At 40.3% G+C, this 24310-nt stretch overlaps 2 long non-coding RNA genes across 3 annotated transcripts in view; one reads left to right on the top strand and one right to left on the bottom strand.

The window, feature by feature from the left end:
• Positions 1 to 11786, top strand: part of LOC121542467 — a 29552-nt gene extending 17766 nt beyond the window's left edge. Inside the window, exons 2-7 of one of the 2 annotated variants that reach the window (XR_006657545.1) lie at positions 4506 to 4549; positions 7024 to 7167; positions 7367 to 7436; positions 8455 to 8480; positions 8571 to 8648; positions 11673 to 11786. This is a non-coding gene — a long non-coding RNA (uncharacterized LOC121542467). Of the gene's footprint in view, positions 1 to 4505; positions 4550 to 7023; positions 7168 to 7366; positions 7437 to 8217; positions 8481 to 8570; positions 8649 to 11672 lie in introns of those variants that run through there. The other variant, XR_005995910.2, reaches the window with a different exon arrangement.
• Positions 11787 to 14139: 2353 nt separating this feature from the next.
• Positions 14140 to 17055, bottom strand: LOC121543830. The gene is made up of 6 exons (XR_005996047.2): positions 16965 to 17055; positions 16629 to 16722; positions 16374 to 16446; positions 16119 to 16249; positions 15881 to 16026; positions 14140 to 15551 (listed from the first exon to the last, which is right to left on the bottom strand). It is a non-coding gene; the product is annotated as an uncharacterized LOC121543830 (long non-coding RNA).
• Positions 17056 to 24310: the final 7255 nt, after the last annotated feature.

Raw genomic sequence — 24310 nt, 5'->3', positions numbered from 1 at the left:
GGCAGCTGTTCTCCCGTTCCTCCCCATATGCAAAAAATGTAGTTAATATATCGATACCACTTCAGGATTTTATTCTATAATGGATTTTAATTGTTAACATTTACATTTTAGTCATTTAGCAGACGCTCTTATCCAGAGCGACTTACATGAGCAATTAGGGTTAAGTGCCTTGCTCAAGGGCACATCGACAAAACGTTCTTCAAAATTACCCACATAAAGGTTAGCATAGCTTGGAGCGAATGTGGAGCACATCGATGTTCCATTCATTTGGTGGTAGTATTCATCATCAAACCTGAAATAGTTATGTCAAAACATATTCAGCCAGCTTTAGAATAAAGTTTGTTGGTGGGTATTTGTTAGTATCTGTCTTTCAAATAGTGAGCTAGGGCTGCCAGCCCCCTCGTGTGGGGAATGTTGGTATATAGACTCTTGACATCTAATGTGACCAAAATTGTCTTCTATTTATCCCGTTATTGGTGAGATCTTATTTATGAAGTCTATAGAGTCTTTCACATATGATGGCAATGCTTGCACATGAGATTTAATAAAATAGCCTATAAAGTTTGACAACGGCTCTAGCATTGAGCCTATTCCTGCAACCACTGGTCTGCCTGGACAATTGCCTTGTTGTGTTTTAGGGTTGTGTAATGTAGGCAAAATATACAGGCATGGACGTATGGCACATTTGCAGCAAAGGTATTCATATTCAGGTTTTGAGATAAGGTTGTTTAATAGGGCTTGCTCCAGATTTGAGCTAATGTCCCTTTGGAAGACCTGTGGGGATCAACACTCAGTTTTCTATAGAAACGTTCGTTACTGAGTCGTTTCAATCTCTTCTTTGTATTTTTCGTAGTCTAACACGACCACAGCACCCCCCTTGTCTGCAGGTTTGATAACCAACGATTAGTCTTTCATTAGCTCATTGAGTGCCTGTTCTTCTGTCCTGGTGAGGTTCTTCTGAATATGGTTGGTTTTTCTCGTATATATACAGACATGGCTTTTTGTTCGACTAACCTACAATAGGTATTAATCGAGGAGTTGTTAACCATAGGACATAATTTGCTTTTGGGCATAAAATGGGTAACAGTTCTTTGTTGGGTTTCTAGGCCAGAAACAGTGTTTTGGGAAAAGACGTGTTTAAGTTTAATCTTGCGAAAAATTAACAGATCTACTTTCATATCAAATGGTTTGTCTGTACATGTAGGTACAAAAGAGAGGCCCTTAGATAAGACTGAGACTTGTGCGTCAGTGAGCTCTTTTTTGGAGAGGTTAATTACGGCGTCCTGCTGTAGCTCCGGTGTCCACGGCCTGTGTTCATGGTCCCCTCTTTGACCGCTCTCCTACATCGTTTATTTTCTTTCGTGGAGCCTTGTTGTATTGCTTTGGGCAAAAAAATAACTGTCTGTGTGCGATGGTAGCTGGAGTCGCTGTCTGTAGGGAATTCGCTCTCAGTGGATGCCTCTGTGTCTGCGTTTTCGTGTCCCCCAGCTTCTGTGTATCTGCGTCCCCAGGTCAGTGGTGCGTCCATACCTCGGCCTCTCGTGCTCCCGTCCTTGGGCCTTCCCATGCGTAGACCTGGTTGAGCTGGTAGTCCTCTGTGTCTCACTGATATTTCTTGATCTTTGTTGCTTGTAGGAAGTCTCTTTATTTCCCAATGGACTGGTTGATTGAGTCGTCTATGGCTGTGAAGTCTGGGCCTAGAATCTCTTTCATTATAACCTCATGTTCACTGACATTAACTTCAACCTCTTTTACTTCCTTCGACACATGTTGAACGATTAGTAGCATTAAATCTAAAGAACATTTGAGGATTTCACCCCATTTCTGAACGAAAGTTGTCGTTTTTCCCTATTGTAGGCTCCTTCTGTACTCTTCAGTCCAATATGACTAGACCGCACGCGCATGTTGATTTTGTCCACCCACACCAGACTTGATCAGGACATGCAGGTTGAAATATCAAAACGAACTCTGAACCAACTATATTAATTTGGGGACAGGTCGAAAAGCATTAAACATTTATGGCAATTTAGTTAGCTAGCTTGCTGTTGCTAGCTAATTTGTCCTGGGATATAAACATTGGGTTGTTATTTTACCTGAAAGCAGAAGGTCCTCTACTCCGACAGTTAATCAACATATACAAGGGTAAACAGAGTTCGCTTTCTAGTAATCTCTCCTCCAGGCTTCTTCTTCTTTCGACTTTATATGGCGGTTGGCAACCAACTTGAAGGTGCATTACCACTACCAACTGGACTGGAGTGTGGACCTCAGTTCATCTTTCAATATATGCTCCTAAAAACCAATGAGGAGATGGGAGAGGCAGGACTTGCAGCGCGTCAAGCGTCACAAATAGAACGAAGTTCCAATTTAGCGCCTGGCAACGCAGACCCTCGCGAGCAGTGTGGGTGCAATGATTGAATAATGTACAGTAGCTGTCAAAAGTTTGGATACACCTACTCATTCAAGGGTTCTTCTTTATTTTTACATTGTATAATAATAGTGAAGACATCAAAACTATGAAATAACACATATGGAATCATGTAGTAAACAAAACATATTTTGTAGTAAAGCTGTCATCAAGGCAAAAGAGTGGCTATTTGAGTATATATATATTTTGATTTGTTTAACACTTTTTTGGTTACTACATGATTCCATATGTGTTATTTCATAGTTTTGATGTCTTCACTATTATTCTACAATGTAGAAAATAGTAAAAATAAAGAAAAACCCTGGAATGAGTAGGTGTGTCCAAACCTTTGACTGGTACTGTATATTGCACAGGAAAAAGTACGTTCGAAATTATTTTGTCTTAGTTAAGAACAAATTGTCATCCAGTAGGCTTTGATTAAATCTCCAATATCCCGTCAACGTGGAAATTCTGTAAGAGTTATGTGGAGGCCAATTAGATGGTGGTCCGATCGCATTCTGTCTCGCAAGGCTTTGGAAAACCACCCTGGTCTTTGTGGTTGAATCTGTGTTTGAAATGAACTGCTAGACTGAGGTACTTTACAGATAATTATATGTGTGGGGTACAGTGTCACGTTCGTTGAGAGACGGGTCGGACCAAGGTGCAGCGCGAAAAGCGTACATGTTTATTAACTAAATAAACAATCAACAAAACAAGAAACAACATAACGTGAAGTCCAAAGGGCTATACACATACCAGCCTAACAGGAACAAGATCCCACAACTAAGGTAGGCAACCAGGCTACCTAAGTATGAATCACATCCGGCCAAACATAGAAATACACTAACATAGATCTCAATACAGTTTAGCCTCCATACAGTATATCCATTAGTTCCAGTGGCGACCTGTCATTCGGGGCAGGTGGGGCAGAGCCAGTTTAGCAATTTTTTTGTAGCTTTTTTGTTGTTGTTTTTTGACTGTTTTGCATGTTATTTTGGCATGCATGTTAATTTGGCATTAATATGTGTCACATATTAGTTTGCAAACAATGTATGAATAATAATAACTGAGTTAATAAAGCCACATACAAACATGGTCTCTTTTTTGCTTTCTTGAGTAAGGCAGCTCCAAAATGCAGGTGTTTCAGCATAGCTCAGCGCTTTCTGTGGTGGTGGGGCAGCCAGCGGAAAATACGGAGCGTATGGGTTGGTAATGTTCTCTAGTTGCGCCATGATTGGCTCAGTGTTCTGTCAATCATAGGGACACTACGTCACCGCAAAAAATCTATGGGGAGAGCTTGAAAATTCAAGCCCCTTGGGTGCTGCTATAGATTTACATTAGAAGTGCCCATCCAAGAAGGCTCAAGGTCATTGGCCGTAGCTTTGATAGGACTGATCATGTCAACATCATACTTTCAAAATCTTAGCTAGCAAGCTAGACAAGCAGTCATCATCATGAATCATTATGAATCAAGTCGACAATCTAATGGCAAATATGAAAATTTCTCTTGTCATATGAAGAGAAATTATAGATAAAACATATCGGTGCTCATTGGCCATTGGACATAAACATTACACAACAAGTTGGAATTCGCAAATTCAACAATGAGTGGTTTTGAAGGAATCAGTGGCTAATTGCAAGCATAGCAAAGCAATCACTCGCCTGCTATTCAGTGGAGTGGATGTATGGTCCAAATCTGGGTTTAAGGGTCTCTTTTCCAAGCTTAAAAGGATAAACATTCACATACCATGGGCCAGAAAAGGTTGAACACATTGGCCATGCTGTCAATCCAGCATGACTTCTGCCACATTCAAAACAACTGGAAACTCAGAACTGAGAAATCTCAGACTTCATTGAGTTCAAGACAAATGGGAACTCGGAAAAAAATGAGCTCAGACTGGGAAAATACGTTTTGAACGGTCATCCAACTCGGAATTCCAGGTCGGGAACTCGGCCCTCTTTCCAGAGCTCCGACCTGAAATACACTGACATCATGATTCAACCTTATTTTTTTCAGAGTTCCCAGTTGTCTTGAAAGCACCATCAATCCAGAGAATGCCAGACTTTGATGACAAAGTTTAATGACAGAATTTGCCCACAGGAAGGACCGCCGCGCCACCTTACTGTTCAAGTGAGCACAACAAGGTGAGTCCAAAAATGTATTGTATTCTGCTGCATAAATGACGTTATATGCCAGGGAGATATGTATACTGTAGCTTAGAAAGTAATACTAAGTGTATGTTGTGTAGTAATCTGCCCATGTGTCTCACCCTAATAATTTGGTCCCTTTCCCCTTCATAACTTAGCCTACTGTTCTGACTTGGTGGTGAACATGTAGCCTTTAGCCTGTTTTAGAGAAATGTAATCATCGAATATTGTAAAAGCTTTCATTGTCTGCTTATATGCCCCCTTTATTTATCCTACGGTTCTGACTTGGTGTACAGGGAGAACACTGTAAGAACGGCCCATGTTCTGAATTCTGTCACTGTACATTTCAAAAGTGCTGAACAAATAGTTATATTGACTACGTCCGTCCTAGCTCACTCAATAATGTCTTAATCGAAGTGACGGATTACCTCTTATCCGCTCATCGTTCCCTTATGCCATAGTTTGTACATCTCAATTGTCAGTAGAAACCACATTTGTTTAAGCAAGTCAGACATGGGCTCCCGAGTGGTGCAGCGGTCTAAGGCACTGCATCTCAGTGCTTGAGGCGTCACTATTTTGTACCTTAGCAGTGCTAAGATATATTAGCGTTTTTTTTTCATACATTTTTTACAGATGTTAGAATTTTTCTTCCACTTTGACATCACAGAGTATTCTGTGTAGATCGTTGACAAAAAAATGGCAATTAAATCCGTTTTAATCCCACTTTGTCACACAACAAAATGTTGAAAAAGTCAATAATAATAATATGCCATTTAGCAGACTCTTTTATCCAAAGCAACATACATTTTTATATATGGGTGGTCGCGGGGATCGAACCCACTACCTTGGCGTTACAAGTGTCATGCTCTACCAGCTGAGCTACAGAGGACCACAAGTGGTGTGAATACTTTCTGAAGGCACTGTACATGGAGGAGGCTTTATCAAGCTAGCCATCTTGACTAACATCTTGTGTCATTTTCGCTTGCACCAAATGTAAAAAAAAAAAAAAAAGTGTTGATAGGACACAGAATGCGATTGGACCACAATCTAATTGGCCTCCACATAACTCTTACAGAATTTCCACGTGGACGGGGTATTGGAAATGGTATCAAAGCCTACTGGATGACAATTTGTTCTTAACTAAGACAAAATCATTTATAACTGACTTTTTCCTGCACAATATAGGTACAGCAGATCCCTTTATTGTATGGGTACGTTGAGGCTATTCAATACAATACTCATCATTAAAACAAAAGCAGTTTCGGTCAAAATAGATTAGACTAACAAAGGAAATGGAGGAACTAACACTTCCCACGTCTGTGAGAGGAAGAGAGAGTGCTATTGCACATTGATCAAAGGCAACAGTAGTCAATATTGCTAGCTTTCCTAGCCTGTATATACTCACTGGCCTGCATAGTGTCAGGGTTAGCATGGATAAATAATGACCAGAACAATAAATAGGGCTGGGTTATGAAAAGAAAATTAATGATGGGGCATCATTTCCTGTCCTTTTTTTTCATATTTTTTTTTACAGATGTTAGAATTTTTCTTTCACTTCGACATCACAGAGTATTCTGTGTAGATCGTTGACAAAAAAATTGCAATTAAATCCGTTTTAATCCCACTTTGTAACACAACAAAATGTGGAAAAAGTCAATAATAATAATATGCCATTTAGCAGATTATTTTAACCAAAGCAACTTACAGTCATGTGTGCATACATTTTTATATATGGGTGGTCCCGGGGATCGAACCCATTACCTGGGCGTTACAAGCGCCATGCTCTACCAGCTGAGCTACAGAGGACCACAAGGGGTGTGAATACTTTCTGAAGGCACTGTACATGGAGGAGGCTTTATCAAGCTAGCCATCTTGACTAACATCTTGTGTCATTTTCGCTTGCACCAAAAGTAAAAAAAAAAAAAAAGCGTTGATAGGACACAGAATGCGATTGGACCACAATCTAATTGGCCTCCACATAACTCTTACAGAATTTCCACGTGGACGGGGTATTGGAAATGGTATCAAAGCCTACTGGATGACAATTTGTTCTTAACTAAGACAAAATCATTTATAACTGACTTTTTCCTGCACAATATAGGTACAGCAGATCCCTTTATTGTATGGGTACTTTGAGGCTATTCAATACAATACTCATCATTAAAACAAAAGCAGTTTCGGTCAAAAGAGATTAGACTAACAAAGGAAATGGAGGAACTAACACTTCCCACGTCTGTGAGAGGAAGAGAGAGTGCTATTGCACATTGATCAAAGGCAACAATAGTCAATATTGCTAGCTTTCCTAGCCTGTATATACTCACTGGCCTGCATAGTGTCAGGGTTAGCATGGAGAAATAATGATCAGAACAATAAATAGGGCTGGGTTATGAAAAGAAAATGAATGATGGGGCATCATTTCCTGTGCTGTGTGAGAGGTTGGGGGTGTTGGAATCTTTTTTTCTTTCTTTTAGTGGTCTGCCTTCTCATTGGGAGTCCAGGGTGCTGAAAGGTTCCATCATGGTGGCTACACTGGGAGACCCGGTTGGTGGACCCGGTGTACACAGGCTGGTACTCTGTCAACCACAGCCGAGCACAGAGCCTGGTGTGGGGAGAGGGTAAGGGACAACCACTGCACAGTGTTACTTTAACTATAGCTAGGTCATCACTTTGGGTAAGCTCAAAGCATCTGCTTCTTACTATACAGGAAGTCTATATAGAAAGAAAGAAGTAAGGTGTTTTATGAGCGAGTCTGTGCATATCTGGTCTGTGTCTGTAGTAAGTTTAGTGTGTATGTCTTTTGTGTACTTTATGTAGGTGAGGGAGCACTTTTTGGATCGCTGTCAACCTGCCATGACAACCCCTCCTCCTTCTTCTGCACAGGCAGGTACTGTTATTATTTATTAATATCAAACACTTATCCATCTGAACAGAAAACCACATTTTCCCCCTCCTCAATAATATCTGTAGCTGTTCAGTTCATCCATCTCACTCTCTATTTGGCTTGTGTTCTCGTCTCTGTGGATTAGGGTGTCATTATCTTAACCTCCACAAGGGGGAGTGCCAGACTGACCAGTACCTGGATAGGTGCCGCAAACCTTCTGCTCTCATTCACTTCAGTTTAACCGTTTCCCTGTACTCTGTTCTCCATGACAAAATTGTATTTCAAACACCTCTCACCTTCTTTACCATTACACTCATTCCCTATTCGTTTTTTCCCTCGGATGCTCTGGATCAACGTGTACTACAGCGTGTTCCAGTTCCCACCAATATTTTGTTTTTAACTAGTCAAGTCAGTGAAGAACAAATTCTTATTTACAATGACGGCCTACACCGGCCAAACCCGGACGACGCTGGGCCAATTGTACGCCGCCCTATTGGGCTCCCAATCACGGCCGGTTGTGATACAGCCTGGAATCGAACCAGTGACACCTCAAGCACTGAGATGCAGTGCCTTAGACCGCTGCACCACTATACAGCAACTTTGAAGAGGAGTGGGACAACATTCCACAGACCACAATCGACAGCCTGATCAACTCTATGCGAAGGAGATGTGTTGCGCTGCATGAGGCAAATGGTGGTCACACCAGATACTGACTGTTTTTTTGATCCATGCCCCTACCTTTTTTTAAAGGTATCTGTAAAGATCTCCTCAATTCAAGGTAAAGGTTTCTCCCTTGTATGATCTAAATGTATATTGTTTTATGAAGATACCATTTATCTTTTCATATTCGTGCAAATGGATGGGTTGACACTTTATCCCTTTTAAAATTCTTTCTAAAAAAGAAAAAGGATACAATTTAATGGATATCAATCAACAAAGAGGTAAGAGAATATGTTAAAGGCTAGCTGCATTGGGCGCAGATGACTGAATTGCTCACTTATTTGTGTGTCTGTGTCTGCAGGTATACTGACAAGGAAGCACACAAAGGTATGTACAATTGGTATTGGTTTATCTCATAATGATCACATGTATCATCTACAGTTAATTTTAATTAATGGTTTCTCTAAAACCTTATAGGAATCAGTCACTGTAGCCATCTTCCTCCTCCATTACCTCTTCAATGAAGATCCCAGAAGCTTCTACATTATGGACAAGGTATGTGTATGAAAACCGTTGTCAAAAGTTAACAGTTCTCAATCCTACCAACCAGCCATGGAGATATGTCACTCGCCGTGGAAATCGAAAACAGCGTCCTCTGGCAACGGGGCCCTCCTTGGAGATGTTAAGCCCGGACCGGACACAGACTAGAAACAACTTCGCCGCCCTGGATCCAGAGGCTCCAGCGCCTTCTTCCATGGGGGCTTCCGATTCGAGATCGGATCTGGAGGTACCTGTGCCTTCATCCTCTGTTCTGTCTCCCTCTCTGGTGGCTTCTACCTCGGGTTCAGATCCTCAGAGCTCCCACCCTAATCAGACCGTGAGGCTGTCTGAGACTCCGGCCCATTCATCATCCACGATGGATACTACAGCTGGCTCGGATCCATCGGGTACCACCGCCCTTCGGTCCTCGAGGGGTTTGCGAAACCACTCGAGGCAAAAGAACGGCCGGACCTCCCTGGGACAAAAACTCTGTGATATCCTGGAGTACGAGTACAGGACATTACAAGGCTGCTTCCGACTGTTCTATGACAGCTGCCGAGAGCTGACGCTGTCATAGTCCATGTGGGGTCAAACTACATTAGGAGAGCTAGTTCGGAACTTCTGAAAATGGATTCTAAAGAACTGATTCTAGCACTGAAAGATTCCTAAAAGCAGCCAATTATTTCACGTCCAGTACCATCGTTGGGCCGTAGGTGTGAAAGATTCAGCAGGCGACTGGCATTACACACCCGGCTAAAAGATTACTGTAGCTCTGTTGGAATCACTTTTATAGATAACTTTGACACCTTCTGGAAACAGAAGATGCTTTACAGGAATTATGGAGTCCATCCGAATCATATTGGCTCCTGGGCTCTGTCCATGCATTTCAAGGCTGCATTGAGACAATGACCCAAGCCCAGCTCAGTTAATCCCTACCATTGTGTCGCTGAATTGTCATAATGTTGCAGCAAATGTACATTATCCTAGGGGCGTTGGCAGACACAATGTAAGTAACCTAATGTATGTCCCTCTAACTGCCCTGAATGCCTCTGTTGATCCGACAGCTATTGTATGCAGTAATCATGTGCCTATGAACCAGAGTTATACTGTTAGCACTGAGGCAGGTTGCCCTAGTAGGAAGTCCACTGTGTGCAGCTCACCCTGCTCTAACATAAATAAAATATGTGTGAAATGCTTGATAACGTATGTGATATCAACAGAGAGGTATATTTTCTGGGTGATTTAAATATTGACTGGCTTTCATCAAGCTGCCCACTCAAGAAATAGCTTCAAACTGTAACCAGTGCTTGCAACCTTGTTCAGGTTATCAGTCAACCTACCAGGGTAGTTACAAACAGCACAGGAATTAAATCATCAACATGTATCAATCACATCTTACCTAATGCTGCAGAAATGTGCTTTAAAGCAGTGTCCAAATCCATCAGATGTAGTGATCACAATATAGTAGCCATATCTAGGAAAACCAATGTTGATGATGTAAAGAATGTTTGCTGATCTGTGATGTGTAATGAGGAGCAACCAGACACTGCACTTGACACATTTATGAAATTGCACCCATTAAGAAAATTACTGTAAAAACATCAAACCCTGTGGTTTGATGAGGAATTGAAAAATTGTATGGTTGAGAAGGATGAGGCAAATGGAATAAGTCTGGCTGTATAACCGATTGGCAAACGTACTGCAAATTGAGAAATCATGTGACTAAACTGAATAAAAATAAGAAACTATACTATGAAACAAAGATAAATTATATAAAGAATGATAGTAAAAAGCTTTGGAGCACCTTAAATGAAATGTTGGGAAAAAAGGCAAACTCGGCTCCATCATTCATTGAATCAGATGGCTCATTCATCACAAAACCCACTGAGATGGCCTACTACTTTAATGACTTTTTAATTGGCAAGATTAGCACATTTATGCATGACATGCCAGCAACAAACGCTGACACTACACATCCAAGTATAACTGATCAAATTATGAAAAACAAGCATTGTAATTTTGAATTCCGTAAAGTAAGTGAGGATGAGGTGAAAAAAGTATTGCCACATCTTCAATCTAAGCCTACTAGAAAGTGTGTGCCCTCAGTATCACGCCCTGACTCAGGGGACGCTTATATATTGAGTCAGGGTGTGTATATTTCCTTGTTGTGCTTTTTCTATGTTGTCGATCTAGTATGTGTGGATCTATGTTGGCCGGTGTGGTTCCCAATCAGAGGCAGCTGTCGCTCGTTGTCTCTCATTGGGGACCATACTTAGGCAGCCTATTGGCACTGTCTATCTGTGGGATCTTGTTCCGGTTAAGGTATGTTGTGTGTGCTACCTTGGACTTCACGTTTAGTTTGTTTTGTTGTGTGTTTATTAAGTTCAATAAACATGTACGCATATCACGCTGCGCCTTGGTCTGACCCGTCATTCAACGAACGTGACACTCAGGCCTTGAGGAAAGCAAAAGTCATTCCGCTACCCAAGAATAGTAAAGCCCCCTTTACTGGCTCAAATAGCCGACCAATCAGCCTGTTACCAACCCTTAGTAAACTTATGGAAAAAATGGTGCTTGACCAGATACAATGCTTTTTTACTGTAAAACAAATTGACAACAAACTTTCAGCATGCTTATAGGAAAGGGCATTCAACAAGCACGGCACTTACACAAATGACTGGTGATTGGCTGAGAGAAATTGATAAAGAGATTGTGGGAGCACACGCACTCTCCACAGACGTACATTGTAATATTGTTGTAAGGTGGTATTATATATTTTGTATTGTAGATATGTAGTAGTGTAATAATGTTATATGATGTATCGTTGTATCTTCTGTTTTATTTGTGATGTAAGTGCCTTAATGTGTTTGGACCCCAGGAAGAGTAGCTGCTGCCTTGGCAGGAACTAATGGGGATCCCTAACAAATACAAATACAGTTAACAGTTTTTTCATTCACATTTACCACAAAAACCAAGGTATGAATACTGTTGTGTGCACGTTTTGTTAATCATCTGTATAATAATTTTTTGTATTCACAGACTTCACCCTTCCTACACCTCTGAATATAACCAGAAACCGGTTCGATCACCATGCACTGCAAAATCATTCTGGCTATGGATACAAAAGACATCACCATGCCAGAGGATATACCCATTGACTTGGGGCTCTGCTGGGAGTTTACCTCATATTTGGATTTTTTAATTCTGCTTTGCCACTAAAATATAAATAAACACTGAGAACTAAAATATGGTTTTATTGTTGTTATTGTTATGCTGATTATTATTATTATTAATGGGGGTGGGGTTAAAAAATGAACCCAAAAAGGTTATTTGAGGAACCATAGTTTCGATTTGAAGAACCCTTAAAGGATCCACCAGGAACCTTTTCTTTTTAGAGCGAGTAAGTTGTTACTAACGCCATGGGGGAGAAAATAACATCACAACAATAAATATACCAATGACACATGCTGACAAACAAAACTCCCTGCATAAACACAGAATTCCCCTGAGACACCCGAGGCAGGGTTTCCATTAGGAAAATGTGGCACCGACCGGGAATATTTTAATTTACCCGCCATTTGAGAAATTGACCAACACATACAGTATATGCATTGGGTGTGTAACTCATTAGGGGGTCCACCCATGGTGCACAGAATGACAGAAATCACATTCCGATTATGGTAATTCATCTTAACAAAAGCATGCAACTCCTGTAATGAAACAGCCAATAAAACATGATTTTCAAACATTTGGCAAAATGCAATTAGCTGGAAAAGGGGAAACACTATTCTAAACAGCGCACCTGAAGCGAGCGGTAGGCTATATTCATCATTATCATATTATGGCAGAGATGAAAATCTCCGTTAGGAACTTAGAAAGAGGGTGAATCTAAAGCTGTAACAACTAGGATGGGTTGCTATTATGACTAGGATTGTGCATTTGGCTTCTGGACAATGAAAGAAAGTTGATATGAAAACCAATAGAACAGGAGAGAAATGGCAGGCAGTGAACGTGGCAAACGACTTAGCTGATTATTGAGTTGTGGCTGTCAGTGAAACGCATCTAAAATATGTGTGAAGATAATGTGTCTTGGGTATAATTTAAAATGTTGAGACAAGAAGAAGGGGAGGGGTGTGTGGCGAAGACAGCCTATAGGCGCATCTCTCTCCAGAATTTAAAACTCAGCTCTCCAGAATCCACTCAGCTGTCTCCCGCCAATTCTTGCCATTCATTGTTTTCACTTTGATTGTTTATTTTGATAAATTCCCCATTACATATGTCACCAGCAGTAAATGTACTTTTAATGCCCTTCATTTGCTTACATTAACTACTGTTAATGCATGGTACTACTAATTAGGCATACAGTCATTTACCGTTCTCATTCTCAGAGTGGAAACATTGTTTGCAGAGTTCACAACCTGCTACACTTGTGAGAAACAAGTTGTGGTTTATTTCATAACATAATTTACTAGTTGTCAATTTTTTCATTGTCTTTTGTTTGGAGTGCACCATGTGAGCAATAAGCATGGGTCTGGTTTGTCTGTCTTCTTAATGTTGAGGGAGCGCATGCACCTGAACACACATAGAAGTAGCCTACCTGGCCTGCTGCGCGCAAATGTAGGAAAGCCCATTTGGGGATGTTGGATTTCTGATTGTCTTAGTCACCACGTCCACTACTAATAAACTGAGCTTCTCAGTCATCTCACAGAGTAAGACAATGAAGTCTGTTTTTTTAACATCCATTGTGAATGATAATCTAATAGTTCCTCACAGTAGGCCAATTTGAAAAATCTTTCCAACAATCTCCACCTCAATAATCACCAAGCCTCCAGCCTCCCGAGTGGCGCAGCTGTCTAAGGCACTGCATCGCAGTGCTTGAGGCATCACTACAGCCCCGGGTTTGATCTCAGGCTGTGTCACAGCCTGTCGTGACCGGAAGACCCATGAGGCGGCGCACAATTGGCCCAGCATCGTCTGGGTTAGGGGAGGGTTTGGCAGGCCAGGATTTCCTTATCCCATCATGCTCTAGCTACTCATTGTGGCGGGCCGGGCGCCTGCAAGCTGACTTCGGGTCGCTTGTTAAGCGAGCAGTGCAACTTGGCAGGGTCGTGTTTCGGAGGACGCATGGCTCTTGACCTTCACCTCTCCCGAGTCCATAGGGGAGTTGCAGCAATCGGACAAGACTAACTACCAATTGGATATCACAAAATTGAGGAGAAAAAGGGGTATAAGTACAAACAAATAAATTGCCTCGGTGAGCAAGATATCATTATCTGATGATCCCATATATCCAGTGGAAATTTCATAAAATACCTGAGCTCACTGGCGCAGGAAACTCTGAGAGCCTAGAATAGGCTAGTTGTTTGCTAGAGACAGCTTCGGGCAGGATCCAGTTGATTGATTTGATACAATGTTGCACTTCACTAGCAATAGCTCAAGTCAAGACAGATAGAAAGTGAGGCAGACAGGTTGAGTAGAGAGATTGTGAATGAAAAAAAACAGAATGTATATTTTCTACTGTTTTTATTTGTAGGCTTTATGTATTTTTACTATAGTTGAAAATGGAAATTAAAGGCCAACGGCTGCATTGGCATTCTCTGAGTCCTATGTGCTTCTTTAGTCTATTTATCCTCAAATGATCACGGTGTATCAATGTGTCCATAATATGGCGAGGCTGGTGCTCTAGCATTAGTTGAATTCTAACTTTTATATTTTGATCATTTAAATTATGATTTGCATTATTAACCACTTGACAATGATTTTGAGAAAGGAAAACGATATTATTGAAATTAAATTGATCCATGAAAATGCACATGTGAAAATCATAACTGACACCCAGATCAGTAGAAATGGTGGGATAAATTGTAAGCCTATGCTTCCCCAAACTTGAGACTCACATGATGCCTATGAAGTCTTTATAAAATAATTGCGTCCACCTTTCTATGGTCGGATTTCCAAGCAAGGTAAGACATGGTTCATAATATGAAGTAAAAAGTTCAGGTTTAAAACAATTTGTATGTTTTCAAAATGCATACTGCCTCCAGCTCACATTGTAAAGTGGTGGGTGACCCGCTGATAGCCTGCCTACTATTGTTTTTTCTCCTGGTCAATTTGGCCAGCAACCATTTTATTTATCGGCTTTCCATTTGTTTTCGGCCAAAAGCTGGCATTTTTCGGCTAACAGAAACCCTGACCCTCAGAAAGATGGGGTCAGAGCCAGGGTCAGCCATATCAGCACCCCTGGAGGAATTGGGCTTAAGTGCCTTGCTAGAGTGCACCTGTATACATCAAGGCCTGGTCAATCGTCATCGTGACAGAAATAAAAGTAGATGCCACATGGCCAACAAAAGATATAGCCTAAACACAAACAACAACAATTACATTCAGGGTCTTCTGAATCTGAGGCATTAGAATTTTGCTGGGGAGTACTGTTCGGTTGGACAACGGGATTTTGCTGGGGAGTACTGTTCGGTTGGACAACGGGATTTTGCTGGGGAGTACTGTTCGGTTGGACAACGGGATTTGGCTGGGGAGTACTGTTCGGTTGGACAACGGGATTTGGCTGGGGTATTCTGTTTGGTTGGACAACGGGATTTGGCTGGGTTGTTCTGTTTGGTTGGACAACGGGATTTGTCTGGGGTGTTCTGTTTGGTGGAGAAGCAGTATCACTGTACTGTATGAGGTATTCGGGGTAAACCTGATACTTTTCAAAAACTACAAATACTTTGGGGTCTTGGATGTTGTCCACACAGCTGTCATAGAAGATGGATCCTCCGGTTTCTTTAGGAGGTGGTTTCACATAGCTGGAGTTTCCCACAGTGTAGTCTCCCACCAGCACTTGACAAACAAACATGGACCTCACTCCTGACTGGCTGGTGTAGCTGTGTGAGTACTTAGCATCCTTGGCAAAGTAACTTCCTGAAAATAAGATTTATTGACCATGATAAGCCCAATGTTTAGATGCTTTCATTTATTAAATCTTAGCTATAAATTGCCTTTGTTCTTACTGACAGTAAGGGAAGGATATTACAAGTGTTAATAAACCAGTTGGGACATTTTTCTATCTAAGAATATGTAACTGGCCATTTGAACCTTTGAAATTATAATGTTTATCCATTGGGCATACCCTAATAGTCTATGATATTCACAGGCATAACAGCCTTTATGCCTGTGAATATCAACTGTTATTCATTTGGATTCATTGAAACATTGCATACACAAAGTATACTATTATACTGGCATCCAACCTTTTCCAAATGAAGTACCATTTGTTCCACATAGCCTCCAGTCAAAGTTGTTTCTGCAAATGCTGTCAACATGTTTGGAGTCAGTTCCATGGAAAAGCTGCTTCTCATTGATGCTTGTCCCTGAGGATTCCATCTGATCTCTTTGCCTAAAAAGGAATATACTTGAGTCAATTAAAACCCAACTAAAGAAAAAACGAAATACATTTGTTTTTGATGGAACTGTCTTTAAGAAACCTACAGCACATAGAACTTCCATAGGATAGGGTTTTGCACTCTCTCGATGGTGAGTATGTGAAACCCCACTGTTGTTTTCTCAAAATGGGCTTTGATGTCTTTGTATTCCTTTGCTGAGTTTGGCAACATAACTCTCTGTGAAGACAGATTTACAGTAAGACAAACTCCTCATAAGCTCATTCATATTCAATGCTCTTTCAATGTAAGGTCAGACTCACAGTCAGTGAGTATTGACACAATGTTCAGTGTTTTGTATTACCTCAAAGCCAATCCCAGGCAACCGAGACTGGTCCCAGAAAGGTGGCACAGATGAAGTTTTGGTATTAGATATGCTTAAGGAAGAAGTGAAGGGATACAGTGTCATCAATGACCATATTGTCCTCATCATACCACAAAGATAATACAAATCTAGAGATCCAATATCACACTCAATGAACCAAAATCAAATGACATCATCTTGTATCCTTCCCCTAGAAAACCAATCATTATTGAGTTTGCTGTATTTCACTCTTACCCAGTAACTCTCTGAACATCTCTGGATGATTTGAAGATCGGCCTTCTTCTTACCAGTCTTTGGGTGTGTGAGCTTGTATTTATCTGGATCAAGACTAAAAATATATATCTCTCAGTTCAGTGAATAAAACGGGTATACAAAAATGGATGAGTAACCTACAGACACAACATACAAGGTACTCTCTATCAACAATAACGTCTGACTATCCTGGGAGTTTCAGATGGGACAACATGTTTCATTGTTCAATCTGTAGTGTTCTGAAAACCTGTTTTTATCAACAGTATTTTAACTGTGCTGTATCTACACCATACTGAATCACATCTGATATCTGCCTACCTTCCAAATTGACTTCATAGGTGAATCTTCCAGTGGTAAACACAATCACTGAGCCATGGGAGGGATCCTTGTACACCCTCTCTAGGTCCTCCACAATCTTAGGAGACACACACACACACACACACACACACACACACACACACACACACACACCAACACTAGAGACACCTTTTCTTTGTGCCATATTATAGGGAGAAATTAGGTATCCTCACTACATACAGATGACAAATATGGAGTCCAGCCATCCTGGTGTTCCTCCCAGTACCAGGTCCACTTGGTAGCAAGGACAGCATCTGGCTGGTCCAGGGAGGAAACCGTAGCAAGGCGGCGAACTTTGCGGTGCCCACAGGTCATGGTGATAAAGTTAACCGGTGGTATCCTGCAACTGCAGGACATAGGAGCATCTTCAATGCTTTTATTTCATTTTTACACATCCTCATTGTCTCACTGCATCCTAACTACACGTTGTGGACATACATACCTCTGGGTCTTTGCTGGGTCACAGTAGTCCCTTTCAACACCCTCATTATCTGGGATATGTGACCAGCCACATCCATTCTCCACCTCCCATTGGTATGGCATAGTAGAATGGACGCCCATGCACTTAGCTTAAATATAAATCAATATCAGTTCAATAGACCTTGCTGATTAAGTCTGGGAAATTAGAACAGTAATGTGTTATTCAAAATACTGTAAAGAATAATTTACAGTGTGAATGGTACTTTTCCACTGATAATACAACAGTGCTATTGTAACTGAGTTGGATTGATAACCTCACTCCTCAGCTTGAAATGCCTCCAGCCACACCATTGAATGCCTAACTTTTTGGTTGCGCAACATGCTAAGAAGTTGTCAAGAGGGCCATCACTTGTGTTTGAAAGACATAGGACTTGAGATCACTAACCGGTAAGGACGTGAGAAAGGAAGCTATACTGTTAAGCAAGCAGTTACTGTACCTCCTTGAGAGCAGCGTCCAAAAATGAAGTCATGACAAATGTATTTTTTTTCTGTGGACAATGTAAGATTTCATATTTAATTTCACATTATGTTGCAAAGTAAGCTTGTAATTTATTTGAAGACCACGTGAAGCCAAAAAGCAGCAAAACAGTAAAGTAAACAAAGCATGACAATCTAAACTTTCAACAGTTATGTGAGTGACCAATAGGTTCAACATAAAGGTTTATGCAGTATTTCACAATAATAATGATTTTGTAATTCTGTGTATTGCATTACCTCATGTGAAAATTAAATATAATTTAGATCATTACCATTGTTGGGCACATTTGCTGAACCTTCCATGATTTTGAAAAATTGTAAACTCTGTTGGAAAATTTCAGCAAGATCCATGGACTTTTGGTCTGCATCCTCCATCGTAGGATAAACACATATAGACAAACTGTGTATAGAGAGACAAGAAGAAGAAGAAAGAAGGAAGGAAGGAAGCACAACAACACGTTTCACTCCTCCCGCAGCCGTTGGATAGGCCTATAATGCTGATAGTCTATAGTCTAATTTACTTTCACTTGCCCATTGTAGCCTACTATTACAGGTTAAGGTAGCTTACTCATCTACACTCTTTAAAAATAAAGGTTCAAGTTGGAAGGTTATTCAGAGCGATGCCACAGGGGAAGCTTAAATGGGATGGTTCTTTGAAGAACCATACACAAATCAATATAAGGTTCTACAAAAAACTTTTATGGTTCTTTGCGGAACTGCATTGATAAATGCAATTGGGTGTTGTTTTAAGCCTTATTTGCATATTTCCCAGCGTGCTTTTCGAGTGAATTTTCGAGTTATCAGTACCACCCACGACTGTGTTTGCTAGTGACAGAGACATGGTTGTTACATTCATTAATTTTCAGTCCTGTGACCTTCACCAAGTGAGGTCCTAAGTGAATATGGTATCATTCAAATAAAATTATTTTGAGGGCCTTAGTACAGTGGCCTGAAACTAACCACATATGGCCTGCAAGTCACATTATGCTGGCTTTCACAGTGATGTGTAATTCCTATTGGAATCCAGCCAGGGATATCCAACACTTTGAATTTTTATTTACCCCTTTATTCAGAATGACTGCCTGGGTTGGGAAGACTATCATATGAGACTACCTAAAACTTCTAAACTGGAACAACCATTTCAGTAAATCCAAGTAACAGATTGGATTAGTTTATATAATTTTTTTGTTGTTATTTATAATTGGTGTAGCATAAGATTAATTAATCAATCAATTACATGCAAAAACATAGATCTTGGAAAATAAAATAAAAAATAAACCTGCAATAGAGCATGCTGGGAAATATAATAAATGGCGTGGTTTTGGTTCAAGTCTGGTTATTAACACCAGCACGGGTGTTATTTTACAACACTGGGTGTTAATTTAACTCTTTAAAGTGTTAATTTAACTCCTGAATCAACACTATAAATGTTAAACTGAAAAATTAACTCTATAGGTAATTAACACTGGCCAATTTCTGCATACTTCCAAACATGCTACGTCAAGAACCCCCCACTTAACTCAAAGGTTATTTATCGGGCAAGAGTTCTCTCCAATTAACCTTAAGAGCTGAGGAAGAACCATTTAAGAACCTTTATTTTTTTGCAGTGCACTTTGGACAGGCAAGATTGCACTACAGTGTAGGTAGGCTAGGTTGATCTCCCTCCGCACTGTAGAGGTAGCATCCACCTGGACTACAGACTTAGAAATCACTGTTTTCCCAACCAACCACACCAATATTTCAACTTACATTTTTCAAACAGCAAAAGGTACATCAGAAAATTGGAAAAACGTTATCAAAATCTAAATTTTACAGGTTAGAAAATTCCAAATAAAAGAATGGAAAAATATTTATATTACAACATTTGAATTAGTGGGTCGGAAAAATTTGAAATGTAAGCATTGAAACTAAAATTATATTATTCAATTCGACTGTAGTATTAGATCATTGATAAGCGTAACACGGATCCCACGGAAATATATACTGGCTATTGATGACCTACTATGAGATCTGTGTACAGGTGTTAGCTTTGGCTATGTAAAGCTCATCTTTGGAGAGGGCATTGCCTGTACTTAAAGACTGTACTCTTATCCTTTGTCAGATATTAGGTACTGTACCATAGACATCTTGATTCTATACAGACAAAATAAAGTAAGTCAGCAACTACATCTGATTCAATAGGAGCCTAAAAACAGGAAGAAGTGAGAATGCTTACCTCTTGTAGGGAGATACAGCCTCAAGTGTGCTCAGAGATTATGACACTAAGATAAATGCTGTGTTACTCGTACAAGGAAATGACAAATGGCTTACCGCAAATTGAGCCAAAGAATAATTCAAAAATTCCACTCTAAATGGACCATGGACTTCGTCCTTTGATTTAGTTCATAAGAAAATATCTGCCTCACACAACAACACGTTTCACTCCTCCCGCAGCCATTGGATAGGCCTATAATGCTGATAGTCTATAGTCTAATTTACTTCCACTTGCCCATTGTAGCCTACTATTACAGGTTAAGGTAGCTTACTCATCTACACTCTTTAAAAATAAAGGTTCCAGTTGGAAGGTTATTCAGAGCGATGCCACAGGGGAAGCTTAAATGGGATGGTTCTTTGAAGGACCATACACAAATCAATATAAGGTTCTACAAAAAACTTTTATGGTTCTTTGCGGAACTGCATTGATAAATGCAATTGGGTGTTGTTTTAACACTGTAGGGAGTTAAGCCTTATTTGCATATTTCCCAGCGTGCTTTTCGAGTGAATTTTCGAGTTATCAGTACCACCCATGACTGTGTTTGCTAGTGACAGAGACATGGTTGTTACATTCATTAATTTTCAGTCCTGTGACCTTCACCAACTGAGATCCTAAGTGAATATGGTATCATTAAAATAAAATTATTTTGAGGGCCTTAGTACAGTGGCCTGAAACTAACCACATATGGCCTGCAAGTCACATTATGCTGGCTTTCACAGTGATGTGTAATTCCTATTGGAATCCAGCCAGGGAATTTTTATTTACCCCTTTATTCAGAATGACTGCCTGGGTTGGGAAGACTATCATATGAGACTACCTAAAACTTCTAAACTGGAACAACCATTTCAGTAAGTCCAAGTAACAGATTGGATTAGTTTATATAATTTTTTTGTTGTTATTTATAATTGGTGTAGCATAAGATTAATTAATCAATCAATTACATGCAAAAACATAGATCTTGGAAAATAAAATAAAAAATAAACCTGCAATAGAGCATGCTGGGAAATATAATAAATGGCGTGGTTTTGGTTCAAGTCTGGTTATTAACACCAGCACGGGTGTTATTTTACAACACTGGGTGTTAATTTAACTCTTTAAAGTGTTAATTTAACTCCTGAATCAACACTATAAATGTTAAACTGAAAAATTAACTCTATAGGTAATTAACACTGGCCAATTTCTGCATACTTCCAAACATGCTACGTCAAGAACCCCCCACTTAACTCAAAGGTTATTTATCAGGCAAGAGTTCTCTCCAATTAACCTTAAGAGCTGAGGAAGAACCATTTAAGAACCTTTATTTTTTTGCAGTGCACTTTGGACAGGCAAGATTGCACTACAGTGTAGGTAAGCTAGGTTGATCTCCCTCCGCACTGTAGAGGTAGCATCCACCTGGACTACAGACTTAGAAATCACTGTTTTCCCAACCAACCACACCAATATTTCAACTTACATTTTTCAAACAGTAAAAGGTACATCAGAAAATTGGAAAAACGTTATCAAAATCTAAATTTTACAGGTTAGAAAATTCCAAATAAAAGAATGGGAAAATATTTATATTACAACATTTGAATTAGTGGGTCGGAAAAATTTGAAATGTAAGCATTGAAACTAAAATTATATTATTCAATTCGACTGTAGTATTAGATCATTGATAAGCGTAACACGGATCCCACGGAAATATATACTGGCTATTGATTACCTACTATGAGATCTGTGTACAGGTGTTAGCTTTGGCTATGTAAAGCTCATCTTTGGAGAGGGCATTGCCTGTACTTAAAGACTGTAAAAAAATAAATAAATAAATAAAAAATTGTAAAGTGGTTATCCTACTGGCTATAGGGTGAATGCACCAATTTGTAAGTCGCTCTGGATAAGAGCGTCTGCTAAATGACGTAAACGTACTCTTATCCTTTGTCAGATATTAGGTACTGTACCATAGACATCTTGATTCTATACAGACAAAATAAAGTAAGTCAGCAACTACATCTGATTCAATAGGAGCCTAAAAACAGGAAGAAGTGAGAATGCTTACCTCTTGTAGGGAGATACAGCCTCAAGTGTGCTCAGAGATTATGACACTAAGATAAATGCTGTGTTACTCGTACAAGGAAATGACAAATGGCTTACCGCAAGTTAAGCCAAAGAATAATTCAAAATTTCCACTCTAAATGGACCATGGACTTTGTCCTTTGATTTAGTTCATAAGAAAATATCTGCCACACACCTCTGACTGGTCTATAGTAATATAATATATGCCGTTAAGCAGATGATTTCATCCAAAGTGACTTAGTCTTGCTTGCATATATTTTACGTATGGGTGGCCCTGGGAATCAAACCCACAATCCTGGTGTTGCAAGCGCCATGCTCTACCAACTGAGCCAATTATTTTTCAATTGTCTGTTAAGTCAACAAATATGAATCTCTATGGATGTCATTATTTAGGTGGTACACATACAGTATTGGCTAAGATGTTGAACTGACAGTCACAGGGACCTGGGATCGACTCTTGGTCGGTACTCCCTGAATTAACTCCATTGGGTGTCAGAAGTGGGATAGCGCTGATGGGAGGTCATAAAAATAATTTCCCATCAGTACGGGCACAAGAGACTTGTGAGAGTGAAGCAGAGGGACTCACTTTCTAAAGGAAGAGGGTGGTGTCGGGACCATAGTACTCCTAGCGTCAATTAAACTTGATAACTATTGCATTCACATACAGTGAGGGAAAAAAGTATTTGATCCCCTGCTGATTTTGTACGTTTGCCCACTGACAAAGAAATGATCAGTCTATAATTTTAATGGTAGGTATATTTGAACAGTGAGAGACAGAATAACAACAAAAAAATCCAGAAAAAAGCATGTAAAAAATGTTATAACTTGATTTGCATTTTAAATGAGGGAAATAAGTATTTGACCCCCTCTCAATTAGAAAGATTTCTGGCTCCCAGGTGTCTTTTATACAGGTAACGAGCTGAGATTAGGAGCACACTTTTAAAGGGAGTGCCCCTAATCTCAGTTTGTTACCTGTATAAAAGACACCTGTCCACAGAAGCAATCAATCAATCAGATTCTAAACTCTCCATCATGGCCAAGACCAAAGAGCTCTCCAAGGATGTCAGGGACAAGATTGTAGACCTACACAAGGCTGGAATGGGCTACAAGACCATCGCCAAGCAGCTTGGTGAGAAGGTGACAACAGTTGGTGCAATTATTCGCAAATGGAAGAAACACAAAAGTACTGTCAATCTCCCTCGGCCTGGGGCTCCACGCAAGACCTCACCTCGTGGAGTTGCAATGATCATGAGAACGGTGAGGAATCAGCCCAGAACTACATGGGAGGATCTTGTCAATGATCTCAAGGCAGCTGGGACCATAGTCACCAAGAAAACAATTGGTAACACACCAATGAACATCTGAATGATTCAGAGGAGAACTGGGTGAAAGTGTTGTGGTCAAATGAGACCAAAATTGAGCTCTTTAGCATCAACTCAACTCGCCGTGTTTGGAGGAGGAGGAATGCTGCCTATGACCCCAAGAACACCATCCCCACCATCAAACATGGAGGTGGAAACATTATGCTTTGGGGGTGTTTTTCTGCTAAGGGGACAGGACAACTTCACCACATCAAAGGGACGATGGATGGGGCCATGTACCGTCAAATATTGGGTGAGAACCTCCTTCCCTCAGCCAGGGCATTGAAAATGGGTCGTGGATGGGTATTCCAGCATGACAATGACCCAAAACACACGGCCAAGGGAACAAAGGAGTGGCTCAAGAAGAGCACATTAAGGTCCTGGAGTGGCCTAGCCTGTCTCCAGACCTTAATCCCATAGAAAATCTGTGGAGGGAGCTGAAGGTTCGAGTTGCCAAACGTCAACCTTGAAACGTTAATGACTTGGAGAAGATCTGCAAAGAGGAGTGGGACAAAATCCCTCCTGAGATGTGTGCAAACCTGGTGGCCAACTACAAGAAACGTCTGACCTCTGTGATTGCCAACAAGGGTTTTGTCACCAAGTACTAAGTCATGTTTTGCAGAGGGGTCAAATACTTATTTCCCTCATTAAAATGCAAATCAATTTATAAAATTTTTGACATG

Source organism: Coregonus clupeaformis, chromosome 28 (assembly GCF_020615455.1).
Source record: "Coregonus clupeaformis isolate EN_2021a chromosome 28, ASM2061545v1, whole genome shotgun sequence".
Taxonomy (NCBI): Eukaryota; Metazoa; Chordata; class Actinopteri; order Salmoniformes; family Salmonidae; genus Coregonus; species Coregonus clupeaformis.
The sequence above is the reverse complement of the archived record's forward strand: the minus strand, read 5'-3'. Positions and strand labels throughout refer to the sequence as shown.